The sequence below is a fragment of the Bidens hawaiensis genome, unplaced genomic scaffold, assembly GCF_021521415.1.
Source record: "Bidens hawaiensis isolate Kalapana, Puna unplaced genomic scaffold, B.hawaiensis_p1.1 tig00013745_1, whole genome shotgun sequence".
Lineage (NCBI taxonomy): Eukaryota > Viridiplantae > Streptophyta > Magnoliopsida > Asterales > Asteraceae > Bidens > Bidens hawaiensis.
The window spans coordinates 111,619-118,446 of record NW_027492170.1 but is presented as its reverse complement, the minus strand read 5'-3'; the positions used below and the strand labels follow the sequence as shown (position 1 = coordinate 118,446).

General features: G+C 34.9%; 1 pseudogene; it reads left to right on the top strand.

Moving 5' to 3' along the window:
• The first annotated feature begins 4,115 nt into the window (after positions 1-4,115).
• On the top strand, positions 4,116-6,045 carry LOC143544759 (alkane hydroxylase MAH1 pseudogene; annotated as a pseudogene).
• Positions 6,046-6,828: the final 783 nt, after the last annotated feature.

Here is a 6,828-nt window from a genome sequence, read left to right as displayed (position 1 = left end):
CGGTGGAGACAGAAAACTTCTTATCCCTTATATAATCCCTCGTTAACAGATCTAACACAAAACATAACAGATGCAACAAATTAATTAATCAAATCAAACAAACAAAGAAATTAGGGCGAATTGAATACGAATATAATAGTGAATCGAAATGAATTGAATTAACCTTTGGCTTTCTTGTCGATATTGGAGAAGAGTCCCGGTCTGGTATTCATATTTGGCGTTGAAGGAGAGTTTTCGATCGATGGATGGATGGATGTATGGAAACCAGAAAGAGGTCGTGGAGTGGCGGTGCGGGCAGTGGTGGTAGGGGCGGCCGTGGAGGGGAAATAATATGAAGAGGGGGAGGATGATGGAGTTGGGAGAGTGGTCGTGGAGTGGCGATGCGGGAAGTGGTGGTAGGGGCGGCCGTGGAGGGGCAATAATATGAAGAGGGGGAAGGATGATGGAGTGGGGAGAGTGGTCGTGGAGTGGCGGTGCGGGCAGTGGTGGTAGGGGCGGCCGTGGAGGAGCAATAATATGGAGAGGGGGAAGGATGATGGAGAAGATAGAGTTTTGTGATTTAGGGTTTAGAAAGGAATAAAAGGTATCCGAATAACATTAAACTGGGTGGGTAATGACCCATAGGATTCATATTTTAAAAATGGGTTAAAAAGTCTAAGAGTTGATGAGAGGTTGACAAGTTGCACTTAGTGGTAATCTTTTATTAGAGGAGTTATATATTGTGTTATATTTTACGATCTATTGTGTCTTTTTTATTTTCTAGATTATATATGTCGTTTTTACGAATATTTGATATTAATGTTTGGTTTGATTATGTCATGTCGTTATTTTTTTTTGTAATATTTGGTACCAAAATTTAGGCCCAATTACATTGGTTACAGTTAATCGACCCATAACTGACTCGATGTAACCTTTAAAATCGATTAACCGAAACTGCCATAACAAATGATTATAGTTATGGTTATCAATTAACCGACATATCAGTTATTGGGTTGACTCAAAACCGCCTCGAACCAACCGATGCATACCCCTACGAATTATTTTCAAACCAGGGTTGCAACATATATCCACCTTTTCACCATAGCGATGATACAAAAAAAAACTTAATTATGTATAAATATTATACTATAGATATTTATTCACATGTCGGTGCCACAGCAAATTAATGTGCTCTCTTATTAGTTTTTTATGGTTTTATTTGTGACTTTCAATCAATTTTGTTTGTGTGGTGTCTTGGTTGTATTGTTTGTTTAGACTTGAGCCTACTTTGCAACCCAAGTTCGAGGCATATATTTTTTAGCTTCTTTTATTATGTGTTATATTTTTGATTATTTTGTGTGTTTTTTTTTAAATATTTTAATTTGATGAATTTGTTATTTGGGTTTATTTCTTGACCCAAAACGAACATATTCGATATCGTCCGAATTCACATTGACTCGCTACCGCAACGTCTGAGTTTTATCAACACTCTGGTTTTATCTATCGAATAAACATCGTTTTAAATATGTTACTTTTGTGTATTATTAGCTATACGAGTGCTACCACTATTATGGGTAGAGGTGTTCACGATCTGATTTTCGCGGTTTTATGGTCAAACCATTAGTAACGGTTTTTTATTCTTGTAAACCAAAACCAAACCGTTGAGCTTTTTAGGCCGAACCGAACCAAACCGTACAGTTTGGTTTCATGGTTTGGACATGTTGGGCTATGAATAATATGTAAAAGTTTAACTTATTTATTTAAGTCTCGTCCATAGTGATGTTTAAACACAAGCTGTCCGGAAACATGAAATGTATGTTAAATAGATGTTAATAGTTTAATTATAAAACATCCACAGTGACATCAATTGCAACTATTTACTGCGGTAATGCGATTAGATTTGGGCCTCAACTCATTTTTTAATTAGTATTTAGTTAATCATTAATACAAATATTATACACTTACACTATAGGTTTATATTTAACAAAATACTGATACTATATAACATATATATTTAAAAAAGTAAGTATAATAAAATTGTACGGTCTGCTTTTATACGGTTGGTTTTTGACACAAACCATAAACCAAACCGTTTGCTATGGTTTGAATTTATTGAAACAGACCGGCCAAAACCTTCGGAAAAAAACCAACCGTGAAACCGAACCGATGACCAGTTTGGGTGGTTTCACGGTTTCGAACTGGAGCGTGAACACTCCTAATTATGGGGGTCTACTAACTTACTTTTAGGTTTAGGTTCGGTACTGTAATGAACCTAACCAATACTGATCAAATTCATGTCATTTTGATCTTAAGTTGTACATTGCCGTTACCGTTTTGGACGTTTACATATTTATAGGTTGATTTAGTCATTGTAACGAACTTAATCGACACCGACTGAGTTTACGTCGCGGCGGATCTTACCGAGTTATACTAAAAAAAACAATTTGATTGTAACAGAGGATGCATTTGATCATGACCGATGTAAGATGAATACGGAAAATGAAGCTTTATACATACATACATACACACATATATATATATATATATAAACGGAGTCATAGTATATTTTCATATTGTGGCATTTCTAAAAAATAATAAAAATAAATATCACAATTCAACATGGATTTTTAAAGAAGGGTACTCATGTGATGTTGCATAGAACGTATCACCTATAATCACGTAATATTGTTAATTTTTTAAATAAAAATGATATAACAAATGTCTTACTCAAATTAAAGAAAAAAATGCTCATTTTATGGTGTAATTGGTCTTTAATAAAACTAATGTACGAAAAAGTTATGACATTAAAAAAATCATGGGCAGTTGATTTAAAATAAGGTTTGAAAAATGTAAACAATTAAAAGTTGAGGAAATTGTGGGGGCAAATATGTAAGTACTGAAAAGACATATTTGCCTTAGATTAAAACACGCGTTAAATTCATTAACTTATGTATTATTATTATTATTATTATTATTATTATTATTACTTTTTGGTTAAATGTTGTCGGCTTCAGAGGGGCTTTACCGCCCCAAACGCCGCATAGAAGCTACATGTATTGGGCACCATGGAGGTGGGCTTTAGAATTTTCACGGACAACCATGGTATCATGTTCACAAATGATGGGCTCAAATATAAAGGAGTGGGGTTTTAAGTGACTTTATACCACAATAAGGCTTTAAGGTTAAAGTCCTAATTGTAGCCTACGTGACAGTAACATGACAATTTAATATAGACTTTAAAGTCTTTCCATAACACAACATTACAGGGGATCACGTGAGAAATGATCTTAATGGGCGAAGTTTGTGAAATTAGTCATGGTTATTGATAATGTGTAATAATGACTTCTTCTAAAATGACGAAGTTGTAATTAGTAATAAATATAACTTATACTTAAATGGTTTTTTATTAAAAAATGTGTAGCTTGAGAATGTTTATACTGCGTAATTCAACCAATTAAGAAGCTATCATTAGTGGATACATTAATGTATGTTTATTTTTATATTATATGTACGCCTTAGTTACGTAGCATTAGAATTAGGGTGTATACACTTCATGACTTTTCTAAATCTAAGTTTGTTCTTGATAATATTTTGTTGTACTTTTTAAAACTGATGTCTACATAACATTAGTTTAATTTGCCTAGACCACATTATGTAGTTATGTGTATAATATATTGTTCAAACCTATTATTCAAAGAAATACTTTGTCAGTAAAATATTCTGTAAATCCTAAAGTATTGTATATGAGAAATTAAAATAAGAATTTTTTTTTTATGAAACTTCAATTTAAAGTTAAAATATTATATATTTTTGTCATTCAACGTACCCAACTAGTATATTATTATAGGTATAACGACCTCACTTGAATAAGATGTGTTCTATGGGCGCTGTACCGCCATATTCTTGATTCTTAGAAAGTATATTAAAGTTATTTAAGATTAAACATATTGTGATCATGTGATCGATGTATATGTCATTGATGCATATGATACCAGTCATAAATGTAACAAAATTAGTTAACATAAATATGAAACCAAAAAAAAAAAAAAAAAAAAAAAACTTAAAAATACCAATCCGACCCCACTCAGTCGTATGAACTTGCAGGGTTTGAGGAATTCAGAAAAATCAATAGGTGTGCCAAATTTTAGGAGGGTTCTTTTAGGCATAGTACAATGCTGGTATGTAGCATGCGGCTGGTCCTTATCTAATAACTGAATGTGCAAGCTAATGTCGTAGGAGATTTTTGGCTTACTTAAAGGATGGAATAAGAGCATTTTATAATCTCATCCATTGTAAACATAAACTCATACACATGGCTTTGCTTGTATACTTTGCCATTATCTTTTTATTTGTCATTCCTGTTTCGATTTCAATGATAATTTATTCCCATAAGAAACATAGAACTGTTATCCCCGCAAATTGGCCAATTCTTGGTATGATACCAGGACTTCTTGTAAACGTTCACCGAATCAATGATTACGTCACAGAAATTCTGATAGAAAGTCGTGGTACATTCATGTGGAAAGGCCCTTGGTTCGGCAACATGGACTTAATACTTACCACAGATCCTTTAGACATCCATCACATTCTTAGCAAACACTTCAACAATTATCCCAGAGGTGACAAATTTAAAAAAATCTTTGATATCCTAGGAGATGGAATCATCAATTCTGATGGTAAGTTATGGGAGATCAACCACAACGTTACTTTTTCCATATTTAAGCATGCCGAGTTTCAAAGTATGATGGAGAAAATTATCTGGGACAAAGTAGAAAATGGGCTTCTACCTATGCTTCAATCTATTTGTGAACGTGGCACTGAGATCGATTTGCAAGATATATTTCAAAGGTTTGCATTTGACAACGTAAGCAAACTACTCCTTGATGACGACCCCAAGAGCTTATCTCTTGATTTTCCATATAATATGTGTTTGAAAGCCTTCACAGATGCTGAAGAAGCTATTTTTCTTAGACATGTTACGCCCCCATGGCTTTGGAAATTGCAACAAGCTCTTCGAGTGGGAAAAGAGAAGAAGTTGAGTGATGCATGGAGAAATCTTGATGAATTCATATACAACTACTTGGCTAAAAAACAAAAGGAGTACGATAATATGAAACATGACGCAGAAAAGTTCTTATTTTTTACAAAGATCACGAGTCAGCTTAAATATGAGACTGGCACATCTGTGGATCCTACAAAATTTCTAAGGGACGCCTTTCTGAATCTGATGTCTGCAGGAAAAGATAGTATTGCTGGCGCTCTATCTTGGTTCTTTTATCTTATTGCGAGAAATCCAATTGTCCAAGATAAGATTCTCGAAGAGATTCAAACACATTTGGAGGTTAATACATGTAAAAGATGGAACATGAAAGAGTTCGATAAAATGGTTTACCTGCATGGAGCTTTATGTGAATCCTTACGGTTATATCCCTCGATCCCCTTAAATAATAGATCTCCGTTACAACCAGAAATCCTTCCAAGTGGCAACAAAGTTGATAAAAATACCAACATTATTCTTTGTTTCTATTCTATGGGAAGGATGAAATCAATATGGGGGGAGGATTGCATGGACTTTAAGCCTGAAAGGTGGATTTCTAAGAACGGAGGAATCAAACATGAGCCGTCATACAAGTTCTCGGCATTTAATTCTGGACCAAGAGCTTGTTTAGGTAAGAATATGGCATTGTGTGAACTGAAGATAGTGGCAACCAAGATAATTTACCATTACCACACTCAACTGGTGGAAGGTCATCATGTGCTTCCAGCAAATTCTATGGTACTTTTGATGAAGCATGGTCTCAAGGTCCGATTAAATAAAAGAAGTGTATGAACTAAATTAAGTTAAATATCTACTTGGAACCGTGTTCTTGCGTACTATTTGCTTTTGATACTTAATATTTAATAAACTTAATGTATACTAGGGTTTGAATAATTTTATTGTGTACTACTAGCAGTTGTGAACACTATATTTATAGCAAGCAATGTACCCTAGGTTTTCAAGTGGGAAAAATAAGGTGCTGTTGTAATTGTTAAAGAATATGATAACATCTATTTGTGTATACTAAATTTGGAAGTAACAGGTGGTAGTTCTAAGACATTGATTATACGCATATATGAAGTTAAACTGATAACCAAAAATATTAAGACGTTACACGGGTGAGAGCGGGGAGATGAAGAAACACGGATCTACTACTCATTAATGGGTCCTAGATCCAATGAGTCCACAAGGAAGAATACGGTTATTGTCAGTACGATATGAATACAATTCCCAAAGTCCAATGACGTAGATCCTGCAAAACAGAACACCGTGAGCTCGTTACGGGAATGACAAGGTGGGGGGTCTTCCCGTAACCACCCTCCGGCGTGAGAATAAGTATAGTTCTGACAAGGAGATAAAATACTTAAGTAAATTGAGAAAGTACAGTGATGGTGAATGAATACTTCATGATGATTGAGAGGGTATTTATAGCCGAAGAGTGCATGGAAATGATTGGGCCAGCGGTCCTCATAGAAGATGCCTCCTAACCGTCTGGACACGTGTCCTTATACGATAGGTTTAACTTATACGTCGCATATGCATGTATAACAACCTGGACACGTGTCTTTCTATCATTGGTTAATGGAGTAGTATTGGCCATGTGCACGGTTATAACGACCTTGGCAGGTGTCACTGCCTGATTGGCTGAAATGTCACGTATTGCCCAAGAAAGCATCTTGGTAATTCTTCTAGAAGATAATTGGTTATTGACAGCTGTCCCGGAGCATTACCTCGTAGTTATTTATGCGGAAGGATATTCCTTCTTGCGGATGACTTTTGAGGATGCTGTGATGCTTCCGCATGTGCTATGA